This window comes from Pseudophryne corroboree, unplaced genomic scaffold, assembly GCF_028390025.1.
Source record: "Pseudophryne corroboree isolate aPseCor3 unplaced genomic scaffold, aPseCor3.hap2 scaffold_475, whole genome shotgun sequence".
Taxonomy (NCBI): Eukaryota; Metazoa; Chordata; class Amphibia; order Anura; family Myobatrachidae; genus Pseudophryne; species Pseudophryne corroboree.
The window spans coordinates 359,659-367,346 of record NW_026970087.1 but is presented as its reverse complement, the minus strand read 5'-3'; the positions used below and the strand labels follow the sequence as shown (position 1 = coordinate 367,346).

Below are 7,688 nucleotides of genomic sequence, written 5' to 3'. Positions count from 1 at the left end.
AATATCTTCAAATATGTAAAGATACATAACAAAGAGTTATCAGAGGAATTATTTATTAAACGAACACGTGGTCACTCGCTGCGACTGGAGGAAAGTTCAGAACGCAATGGAGGAAAGGTTTCTTCACTGTTAGGGCAATCAGGATGTGGAATTCCCTGCCAGGGAAGGTGGTAATGGCGGACTCTGTAATTGGATTTAAAAAAGGAATGGATACATTTCTGAATGAAAAAGCTATCCAAGGTTATAATACTTAAAATATCAACATGGTTAATCCGGGGGTAACATGAGTTATAGTAGCTAACTAGTCATAAAACATTATTCAGCAAGTATGTAGAATCATCACAACTTAAAACAGGTTGAACACGATGGGCAATTTGCCTCTATTCAACCTCAAAAACTATGTTACTATATTACTATGTTATTGTAGTATACAGAACACCACAATGCAATGAGCAGTGATAGTGAGCACTGATGAGGATACTAGAACTGACACTGAGCAGCAAGATGCAGCACTGGACTATTAGTAATGTACTGTAGTATGCTGAGTACCACAATGCAGCACAAGACAATGAGCAGTGATACTGAGCACTGATGAGGATACTACTGAGAACTGACACTGAGCAGGAGAGACACACTACTAGTATTACTGAGCAGCAATAAGTAACCACTGATACTGAGCACTGATATTGAGATTTCCACTGAGAGAACATAGCCACGTCCTCTCCGCTCTCTCTTCAATGCACGAGTAAAAATGGCAGCAACGCGCAGCTCTTTATATGGAATCCGAATCTCGCGAGAATCCGACAGCGGGATGATGACATTTTCCCTTGTTCAGGTTTTCCGAGTCAGGCGGGAACAACCGAGCCTGCCTCGGACCAGTGTAAACAACGTGGAGTTCGTGGGGAATTCGGTTCTCGGAGAACCGAACCCGCTCCTCTCTACCTTATACCCATCAATTTTTTTATTTTCAATCTAAGCCCCTGCAGTTTTCTGTAAGCATCTGCTTCGCTATGATGATCAACAAGTCACAAGGGCAAACACTCAGGGTTTGAGGCGTAGATCTTAGGACCAGCTGCTACAAGCATGGCAGAGGTGTCACTATCACTGGTGACACCCAGAGAGGTGGCGAGGGAGATTGTAATGCAGTGCGCGCAGATAAGCAGCGCAATGGTAAAAAGGAGGCATGGTTTCATAGGTAGGGGCGTGGCCTGGTGGCCTGAATCTACATTTTGTTGCTCCGGGTGTCCCGGGGGTTGGGGGCTGCACCCGGGGACTAGTGTGTGAGCGGTGCTGGCTCCTGCACAGTGACAGGGCATGGCCACCCAGCATGACGCCTCCCTTCTTGACCATGCTGTAATTGCAGTCGCACTGCAGTTCAGCGTGATCATAAAAAATGGTGTAGGCTCCTGCTGGTGCAGACTGTATGTGCGCGCAGGAAGCCGCCACCATTTTTGTGATCACAGCGGCTGAATGTGATGTCATACAGCCGCTGTGACCACGCCCCCTGTGTCTCCTCCGTTGCAGACCCCATTTTGAAGCCTTGCCCCCGCACCGCTCCATCCCTGACTTGGAAATGGAGTGTTGCTGACCCACCTCTCCCCCCCTTCCCCGCCCCGATTGACAGGCAGAGGCGATCACATTCTCTGCGGGGTGCCGCAGAAAATGCAGGCACATGCGTATGCTCTTAGCAATTTTTGCAGTTGGATCGCTTATTGCGATTGCAATCCAACCTGAATCAGGCCCTATTACCTATCACAATGCGCTGCGGGCAGTACAAAATTGGGTTAATATAGGAGAAAAACCCCCAGACCTGTGCTCCTTAACTGTACCTGGTGGCTAGTGGAGCGGCTGCCCAGTAATCAGTGTCCACCGCAGTGCGCACACGGCCCACCCCCTACGGCCTCGCTCCCCTTCATCAGCAGCCTCGTGATCCGGAAGGGTGGTGTGTGTGTGACTGACCTTAGGATGAAACCGGAGCCTCCGCTGCAGTGACCCAGCAACCAGGGCACGGGAGTATACAGCGCCACTGGGAGTGATGAAGCTGCAGTAAAGATGTCTATTAGACCTAGCCTGCTGCAGCCCTTGTAGATTCTCATAAAACAAGTTCTTCTTTTCTTGTCAAAATTAATAGCTAAGAATAGGCTGCCTGAGGCAGGCCCCTGTTAATTGGCCTGCTACTGAAGGCACCAACTACAAACTGAGCTCCCTGTTCATGGAAGCGGGGTTATAGAGGAGAATGCACTGAGCTTCTTGGGAACAGTCAAAAGCTTTGAGCCGGTTGGTGCCTCAGATCAAGATCCTACTCTACACCCCAATGTGAATCCTTGTGGAGTCCAGTGTACCCCACAGAAGAAATTAATGTGTCACACCCATTGGCAGCAACCTTAGAATAGCTGCTGACGGGCACAATTGAGAAAGGAAGGGGGGGGGGACATTTGAATCCAGCACATAGATGCAATTCAAATATGTAATTTGTACCTTCCTATTTTAAAATATAATGGATGAACCTCACCCTGTGAGAACAATCTTCATGATCAAGAGATCTAATATGTAAAATAAGTATGAGTTGGGATAGGGCTGGGGAGGGTGGCAGCTCGGGCAGCCCCTCCCCCGTCAAGTTAAGGAGATTCAACTGAGGAAGCACAAGGGAACTCTCGTCTGGGGACAACAACTGCAGGGAGACCACATCTTTTCAGATGAACATGGGAGGGCGGAAGGCTGCCTAATACTGAAGCACCATCAAATATCAAACCATATCCAACAACTAGTACAAGCATTCCTGGGGGAAGGTCTGCAGCAGACGGATTTGCATACGGTGATGTCATCCAAGCAGTGGGCCAAAGTTGGCTGGAACCCTCATCTGCATATAAAAAGAGAAAAGGGGCATGCAGGGCATGGCGGCCTTTTGCAGTGCTTGGATGACCCCTAGTTCGCATTAAACACCCCCACCCTCCTTTGGTGTGGGGCTCATGTTGGCCATGCCCCATCCCCTGAAGCATTCATGCTGATTTCTTGCAGCAGCTGGGCACTGTAACAGCTCCAGAGCTGCTCTGTAAGGCAAGTAAAAGGGTGTGGGCCCTGCAGCACCACCTGTAGTTCGCATTGTGCGTTGGAAGGCACAAAGTAAGCAGACGGGAGGAGAAGTCAGGATAGTACACAAGGGCATCCTTTTCTCTTAGTCCGTAGAGGATGCTGGGGTCACATTAAGAACCATGGGGTATAGACGGGATCCGCAAGAGACATGGGCACTTTAAGACTTTCAAAGGGTGTGAACTGGCTCCTCCCTCTATGCCCCTCCTCCAGACTCCAGTTATAGGAACTGTGCCCAGGGAGACGGACATTTCGAGGAAAGGATTTATTGTTAAACTAAGGTGAGCATCTTACCAGCTCACACCTTAAGCATGCCGCAGAACGTGGCATTCAACAGAACACAAGCCAACGGCATGAACAATTGCAGCAAAAAGCTGACCAGAACCGTAACACAACATGTGTATAACCACAAGTAATAACTGCAGACACAGTATGGACTGGGACGGGTGCCCAGCATCCTCTACGTACTAAGAGAAAAGGATTTACCGGTAGGTATTAAAATCCTATTTTCTCATACGACCTAGAGGATGCTGGGGTCACATTAAGAACCATGGGGTTATACCAAAGCTCTTGAACGGGTGGGAGAGTGCGTACGACTCTGCAGCACCGAATGACCCAACTTGAGGTTATCATCAGCCAAGGTATCAAACTTGTAAAACTTAGCAAAAGTGTTTACTAAATAGCTGCTCGGCAAAGTTGCAATGCCGAGACTCCCCGACCAGCTGCCCAGGATGAACCCACCTTTCTAGTAGAATGGGTCTTCACCTAATTCAGTAACGGCAATCCTGCCGTGGAATGAGCATGCTGAATCTTACCACAGATCCAGCGCATAATGGTCTGCATGGAAGCAGGACACCCAATCATGTTGGGAGCATACAGGACAAACAGAGCCTCTGTTTTCCTAATCTGAACCGTTCTGGTGACATAAATTTTCAAAGTTCTGACCACAGCCAGAGACTTTGACTCAACGAAGGTGTCAGTGGCCAAAGGCACCATGTGGAAAGATGAACCACCTTCGGCAGAAATTGTTGACGTGTCCTCAATTCTGCTCTATCTTCATGAAAGATCAAATAAAGGCTCTTGTGATACTGCATGGTTTGTACTGTTTTCCATGTGCTCCCAGATCTTTCAAGCAAGTAGCATGGTCAAGAAAGTTCTGTTTGAAAAGAAACAAACATTTACTGTCATTGTTATGCAAATAAACTTACATTAAAGCTAACAAGAAAGCACACTCGTTCTGTCTTTAAACTGATAAAAGAAACCCCAATAATATGGGGCATGCAAAAATTGAGATAAAACTCAGTTTTGCTCCTCTCCACGGAAATCTTTAATAAAAGGCGAAATATTTGTTAGTTCTGAAGAGAAACCAGAGCATGACCAAGATTCCACCTGTCGCCTGAGTGCCATGCCAGCAGTTCTCATTCAGCTCAAAGTGAGCACCCAATTTGAATGAAAGAAAGCAGATTTCTCACCAGGCTTCCCCTTGCTATAAACATGGTTTGTACTCTTTTCCATGTGCTCCCAGATCTTTCAAACAATTAGTGTGGTCAAGAAAGTTCTGTTTGAAAAGAAACAAACATTTACTGTCATTTCTATGCAAATGAGCTTACATTAAAGCACACTCGTTCTATCTTTAAACCAATAAAATAAAACCCCAATAAGATGGGGCATGCAAAAATTGAGATAAAACTCAGTTTTGCTCCTCTCCACGGAAATCTTTAGTAAAAGGCGAAAGATTTGTTCGTTCTGAAGAGAAACCACAGCATGACCAAGATTCTACCTGTCGCCTGAGTGCCATGCCAGCAGTCCTCATTCAGCTCAAAGTGAGCACCCAATTTGAAAGAAAGAAAGCAGATTTCTCACCAGGCTTCCCCTTGCTATAAACATGGTTTGTACTCTTTTCCATGTGCTCCCAGATCTTTCAAGCAATTAGTATAGTCAAGAAAGTTCTGTTTGAAAAGAAACAAACATTTACTGTCATTTCTACGCAAATGAGCTTACATTAAAGCACACTCGTTCTATCTTTAAACTGATAAAAGAAACCCCAATAAGACGGGGCATGCAAAAATTGAGATAAAACTCAGTTTTGCTCCTCTCCATGGAAATCTTTAGTAAAAGGCGAAAGATTTGTTCGTTCTGAAGAGAAACCAGAGCATGACCAAGATTCCACCTGTCGCCTGAGTGCCGTGCCAGCAGTCCTCATTCAGCTCAAAGTGAGCACCCAATTTGAAAGAAAGAAAGCAGATTTCTCACCAGGCTTCCCCTTGCTATAAGCATGGTTTGTACTCTTTTCCATGTGCTCCCAGATCTTTCAAGCAATTAGTATGGTCAAGAAAGTTCTGCTTGAAAAGAAACAGACATTTATTGTCATTGTTATGCAAATAAACTTACATTAAAGCTAACAAGAAAGCACACTCGTTCTGTCTTTAATCCGATAAAAGAAACCCCAATAATATGGGGCATGCAAAAATTGAGATAAAACTCAGTTTTGCTCCTCTCCACGGAAATCTTTAGTAAAAGGCGAAAGATTTGTTCGTTCTGAAGAGAAACCAGAGCATGACCAAGATTCCACCTGTCGCCTGAGTGCCGTGCCAGCAGTCCTTATTCAGATCAAAGTGAGCGCCCAATTTGAAAGAAAGCAGATTTCTCACCTGTCTTCTCCTTGCTATAAGCATGGTTTGTACTGTATTCCATGTGCTCCCAGATCTTTCAAGCAAGTAGCATGGTCAAGAAAGTTCTGTTTGAAAAGAAACAAACATTTACTGTCATTTCTATGCAAATGAGCTTACATTAAAGCACACTCATTCTATCTTTAAACCGATAAAAGAAACCCCAAAAAGATGGGGCATGCAAAAATTGAGATAAAACTCGGTTTTGCTCCTCTCCACGGAAATCTTTAGTAAAAGGCGAAAGATTTGTTCGTTCTGAAGAGAAACCAGAGCATGACCAAGATTTTTATCTGAAAATATGTGTTCTCCCTGCAGTTGTTGTCCCCAGATGAGAGTTCCCTTGTGCTGCCTCAGTTGAATCTCCTTTACTTGACAGGGGGATGCTCGAGCAGCGACCCTCCCCAGCTCTAGCCCAACTCCTACTTACCTGCCAGGTGAGATACTATGATCATGAAGGTGCTTCTCCCAGGGCAAGGCTCACCCATTGCACTCTGGGTGTGCTGCTTCTGCGATTTCCCCAAATGTGGGAAACTTGACTGCATAATTTGTGTTTCCCCTGGTCGGCTCTCGTATAATTCAGATCTCTTTGTCTCAGGTCTCTCTCCAGCCTAGTTTGCTGTCTGTTTCTACTTCTCTTTTCTTGAGCCGCTCCCTTCTATGCCCTTGCGCACTATCCTGACTTCTCCCGTCTGCTTACTTCGTGCCTTCCAACGCACAATGCAAACTACAGGTAGTGCTGCAGGACCCACACCCTTTTACTTGCCTTACAGAGCGTCTCTGGAGCAGTTACAGTGCCCAGCTGCTGCAAGAAATCAGCTTGAATGCTTCAGGGGCTGGGGAATAGCCAACATGAGCCCCACACCGAAGGAGGGTGGAGGTGTGTAATGCGAACTAGGGGTCATCCAAGCGCCGCAAAAGGCCGCCATGCCCTGCACGCCCCTTGTCTCTTTTCATATGCAGACGAGGGTTGAAGCCAACTTTGACCCACTGTTTGGATGACATCACCATATGCAAATCCATCTGCTGCAGGCCTTCCCCCAGGAATGCTTGCACTAGTTGTTGCATTTGGTTTGTTGTTTGGGGGTGCTTCAGTATTAGGCAGCCTTCTGCCCTCCCATGTTCATCTGAAAATATGTGTTCTCCCTGCAGTTGTTGTCCCCAGATGAGAGTTCCCTTGTGCTGCCTCAGTTGAATCTCCTTTACTTGACAGAGATGTGCCTGAGCAGCGGCCCTCCCCAGCCCTATCCCAAATCATACTTATTTTGCATAGGCGATACCATGGTCATGAAGATTGTTCTCCCAGGGTGAGGTTCATTCATTGCATTCTGGGTATGCTGACCCCTGTGATTTCCCCAAATGTGGGAAACTCGACTGCATTATTTGTGGTAGTGGGGGACTGTGTTTGTGCTTTCCTCTGGTCAGCTCTGGTAAAAATCAGATTTCTTTATCTCAGATCTTCCTCTAGCCTTGTTCTTCTTTCGAGAGTTCCCTTGTGCTGCCTCAGTTGGATCTCTTTCACTTGACAGGGGGGTGCCCGAGCAGCGACCCTCCCCAGCTCTAGCCCAACTCCTACTTACCTGCCAGGTGAGATACTATGATCATGAAGGTGCTTCTCCCAGGGCAAGGCTCACCCATTGCACTCTAGTTGTGCTGCCCCTGTGATTTCCCCAAATGTGGGAAACTTGACTGCATAATTTGTGTTTCCCTTGGTCGGCTCTCGTATAATTCAGATCTCTTTGTCTCAGGTCTCTCTCCAGCCTAGTTTGCTGTCTGTTTCCACTTCTCTTTTCTTGAGCCGCTCCCTTCTATGCCCTTGCGCACTATCCTGACTTCTCCCGTCTGCTTACTTCGTGCCTTCCAACGCACAATGCAAACTACAGGTAGTGCTGCAGGGCCCACACCCTTTTACTTGCCTTACAGAGCAGCTCT

General features: G+C 46.7%; 8 non-coding genes across 8 annotated transcripts; 3 read left to right on the top strand and 5 right to left on the bottom strand.

The window, feature by feature from the left end:
- Positions 1-4,349: 4,349 nt before the first annotated feature.
- LOC135028418 (U5 spliceosomal RNA) lies at positions 4,350-4,465 on the bottom strand. The gene has a single exon (XR_010224729.1). It is a non-coding gene; the product is annotated as a U5 spliceosomal RNA (small nuclear RNA).
- A 275-nt stretch (positions 4,466-4,740) lies between these two features.
- LOC135028409 (U5 spliceosomal RNA) lies at positions 4,741-4,856 on the bottom strand. Its single transcript, XR_010224720.1, has one exon. It is a non-coding gene; the product is annotated as a U5 spliceosomal RNA (small nuclear RNA).
- Positions 4,857-5,130: 274 nt separating this feature from the next.
- Positions 5,131-5,246, bottom strand: LOC135028412 (U5 spliceosomal RNA). Its single transcript, XR_010224723.1, has one exon. It is a non-coding gene; the product is annotated as a U5 spliceosomal RNA (small nuclear RNA).
- A 286-nt stretch (positions 5,247-5,532) lies between these two features.
- Positions 5,533-5,648, bottom strand: LOC135028398 (U5 spliceosomal RNA). The gene has a single exon (XR_010224709.1). It is a non-coding gene; the product is annotated as a U5 spliceosomal RNA (small nuclear RNA).
- A 270-nt stretch (positions 5,649-5,918) lies between these two features.
- On the bottom strand, positions 5,919-6,034 carry LOC135028402 (U5 spliceosomal RNA). Its single transcript, XR_010224713.1, has one exon. It is a non-coding gene; the product is annotated as a U5 spliceosomal RNA (small nuclear RNA).
- A 144-nt stretch (positions 6,035-6,178) lies between these two features.
- Positions 6,179-6,341, top strand: LOC135028307 (U1 spliceosomal RNA). The gene has a single exon (XR_010224655.1). It is a non-coding gene; the product is annotated as a U1 spliceosomal RNA (small nuclear RNA).
- A 671-nt stretch (positions 6,342-7,012) lies between these two features.
- Positions 7,013-7,176, top strand: LOC135028172 (U1 spliceosomal RNA). The gene has a single exon (XR_010224523.1). It is a non-coding gene; the product is annotated as a U1 spliceosomal RNA (small nuclear RNA).
- Positions 7,177-7,328: 152 nt separating this feature from the next.
- On the top strand, positions 7,329-7,491 carry LOC135028382 (U1 spliceosomal RNA). Its single transcript, XR_010224702.1, has one exon. It is a non-coding gene; the product is annotated as a U1 spliceosomal RNA (small nuclear RNA).
- The last annotated feature ends 197 nt before the right edge of the window (positions 7,492-7,688 follow it).